We start from the raw sequence: 3,736 nt of genomic DNA, 5'->3' as shown, positions 1-3,736 counted from the left end.
ATATGAACCCTTTTCACATTCTCCCGTGCAACGCGGCTGCTAGTCATCCTTTCATGCAAAATCTTAAGATTCCACCTTATGTCCAAGGCACCAAAGCCGGCCAAAAATCAATAATCGATAACCAAAACTTGAATTGTACTGCTTCTTACTGGCTATTGCTTCAACTTAGAAGCTTCTTCTGTGTTCTACTATGGTGCTTTTAGTGTCTCCGCATACCGCAGCACGCGACATAGCTTTGCAGACGATAAATGTAATCGACCCAGAGAGAAGAGCGGCCAATGTGACGATCTGGCTTTATGTCGATTCGATAACAAATGACGAAAACGGACGGATTTCTCAGGTTTTTACTACATATGAACCCTTTTCATATTCTCCCGTGCAACGCGGCTTCTAGTCCTCCTTTCAGGCAAAATCTTAAGGTCCTAGGTCATGTCCAAGCCACCAAAGCCGGCTAAAAATCAATAATCGATAACCAAAACTTGAATTGTACTGCTTCTTACTGACTATTGCTTCAACTTAGAAGCTTCTTATATGTTCTACTATGGTGCTTTTAGAGTTTCCGCATACCGCAGCACGCGACATAGCTTTGCAGACTATAAATGTAACCGTCTCAGAGAGAAATGCGGCCAATGTGACGATCTGGCTTTAAGTCGATTCGATAACAAATGACGAAAACGGACGGATTTCTCAGGTTTTTACTACATATGAAACCTTTTCCCATTCTCCCGTGCAACGCGGCTGCTAGTCCTCCTTTCATGCAAAATCTTAAGGTTCCACCTCATGTCCAAGGCACCAAAGCCGACTAAAAATCAATAATCGATGACCAAAACTTGAATTGTCCTGCTTCTTACTGGCGATTCCTTCAACTTAGAAGCTTCTTCTGTGTTCTACTATGGTGCTTTTAGAGTCTCCGCATACCGCAGCACGCGACATAGCTTTGCAGACGATAAATGTAACCGTCTCAGAGAGAAAAGCGGCCAATGTGACGATCTGGCTTTAAGTCGATTCGATAACAAATGACGAAAACGGACGGATTTCTCAGGTTTTTACTACATATGAACCCTTTTCACATTCTCCCGTGCAACGCGGCTTCTAGTCCCCTTTTCATGCAAAATCTTAAGGTCCTATGTCGTGTACAAGCCACCAAAGCCGGGTAAAAGTCAATAATCGATAACCAAAACTTGAATTGTACTGCTTCTTACTGACTATTGCTTCAACTTAGAAGTTTCTTATGTCTTCTACTATGGTGCTTTTAGTGTTTCCGCATACCGCAGCACGCGACATAGCTTTGCAGACTATAAATGTAACCGTCTCAGAGAGAAAAGCGGCCAATGTGACGATCTGGCTTTAAGTCGAATCGATAACAAATGACGAAAACGGACGGATTTCTCAGGTGTTTACTATATATGAACACTTTTCACATTCTCCCGTGCAACGGGGCTGCTAGTCCTCCTTTCATGCAAAATCCTAAGGTCCTAGGTCATGTCCAAGCCACCAAAGCCGGCTAAAAAGTGAATAATCGACAACTAAAACTTCAATTGTACTACTTCTTACTAGCTATTACTTCAACTTAGAAGCTTCTTCTGTGTTCTACTATGGTGCTTTTAGTGTCTCCGTATGGCGCAGCACGCGACATAGCTTTGCAGACGATAAATGTAACCGTTTCAGAGAGAAGAGCGGCCAATGTGACGATCTGGCTTTACGTCGATTCGATAACAAATGCCGAAAACGGACGGATTTCTCAGGTTTTTACTACATATGAACCCTTTTCATATTCTCCCGTGCAACGCGGCTGCTAGTCCTCCTTTCATACAAAATCTTAAGGTCCTAGGTAATGTCCAAGCCACCAAAGCCGGCTAAAAGTCAATAATCGATAACCAAAACTTTAATTGGACTGCTTCTTACTGGCTATTGCTTCAACTTAGAAGTTCTTCTGTGTTCTACTATGGTGCTTTTAGTGTCTCCGCATACCCCAGCACGCGACATAGCTTTGCAGACGATAAATGTAACCGTCTAAGAGATAAAAGCGGCCAATGTGACGATCTGGCTTTAAGTCGATTCGATAACAAATGACGAAAACGGACGGATTTCTCAGGTTTTTGCTAAATATGAAAACTTTTCACATTCTCCCGTGCAACGCGGCTGCTAGTCCTCCTTTCATGCAAAATCTTAAGGTCCTAGGTCATGTCCTAGCCACCAAAGCCGGCTAAAAAGTGAACAATCTACAACTAAAACTTGAATTGTACTACCTCTTACTGGCTATTACTTCAATTTAGAAACTTCTTCTGTGTTCTACTATGGTGCTTTTAGAGTCTCCGCATACCGCATCACGCTACATAGCTTTGCAGACGATATATGTAACCGTCTCAGAGAGAAAAGCGGCCAATGTGACGATCTGGCTTTAAGTCGATTCGATAACAAATGACGATAACGGACGGATTTCTCAGGTTTTTACTACATATGAACCCTTTTCACATACTCCCGTGCAACGCGGCTGCTAGTCCTCCTTTCATGCAAAATCTTAAGGTCCTAGGTCATGTCCAAGCCACCGAAGCCGGCTAAAGAGTGAATAATCGACAACTAAAACTTGAATTCTACTACATCTTACTGGCTATTGCCTCAACTTAGAAGCTTCTTCTGTGTTCTACTATGGTGCATTTAGTGTCTCAGCATACCGCAGCACGCGACATCGCTTTGCAGACGATAAATGTAACCGATTCAGAGAGAAGAGCGGCCAATGTGACGATCTGGCTTTAAGTCGTTTCGATAACAAATGACGAAAACGGACGTATATCTCAGGTTTTTACTACATATGAACCCTTTTCACATTCTCCCGTGCAACGCGGCTTCTAGTCCTCCTTTCAGGCAAAATCTTAAGGTCCTAGGTCATGTCCAAGCCACCAAAGCCGGCTAAAAATCAATAATCGATAACCAAAACTTGAATTGTACTGCTTCTTACTGACTATTGCTTCAACTTAGAAGCTTCTTATATGTTCTACTATGGTGCTTTTAGAGTTTCCGCATACCGCAGCAGGCGACATAGCTTTGCAGACTATAAATGTAACCGTCTCAGAGAGAAAAGCGGCCAATGTGACGATCTGGCTTTAAGTCGATTCGATAACAAATGACGAAAACGGACGGATTTCTCAGGTTTTTACTACATATGAAACCTTTTCTCATTCTCCCGTGCAACGCGGCTGCTAGTCCTCCTTTCATGCAAAATCTTAAGGTCCTAGGTCATGTGCAAGCCACCAAAGCCGGGTAAAAGTCAATAATCGATAACCAAAACTTGAATTGTACTGCTTCTTACTGAATATTGCTTCAACTTAGAAGCTTCTTATGTCTTCTACTATGGTGCTTTTAGTGTCTCCGCATACCGCAGCACGCGACATAGCTTTGCAGACGATAAATGTAACCGAATCAGAGAGAAGAGCGGCCAATGTGACGATCTGGCTTTAAGTCGTTTCGATAACAAATGACGAAAACGGACGTATATCTCAGGTTTTTACTACATATGAACCCTTTTCACATTCTCCCGTGCAACGCGGCTTCTAGTCCTCCTTTCAGGCAAAATCTTAAGGTCCTAGGTCATGTCCAAGCCACCAAAGCCGGCTAAAAATCAATAATCGATAACCAAAACTTGAATTGTACTGCTTCTTACTGGCTATTGCTTCAACTTAGAAGCCTCTTATATGTTCTACTATGGTGCTTTTAGAGTTTCCGCATACCGCAGCAG

The sequence above is a fragment of the Schistocerca gregaria genome, unplaced genomic scaffold, assembly GCF_023897955.1.
Source record: "Schistocerca gregaria isolate iqSchGreg1 unplaced genomic scaffold, iqSchGreg1.2 ptg000292l, whole genome shotgun sequence".
In the NCBI taxonomy this organism is placed as follows: Eukaryota; Metazoa; Arthropoda; class Insecta; order Orthoptera; family Acrididae; genus Schistocerca; species Schistocerca gregaria.
Note: the sequence above shows the minus strand (reverse complement) of the source record.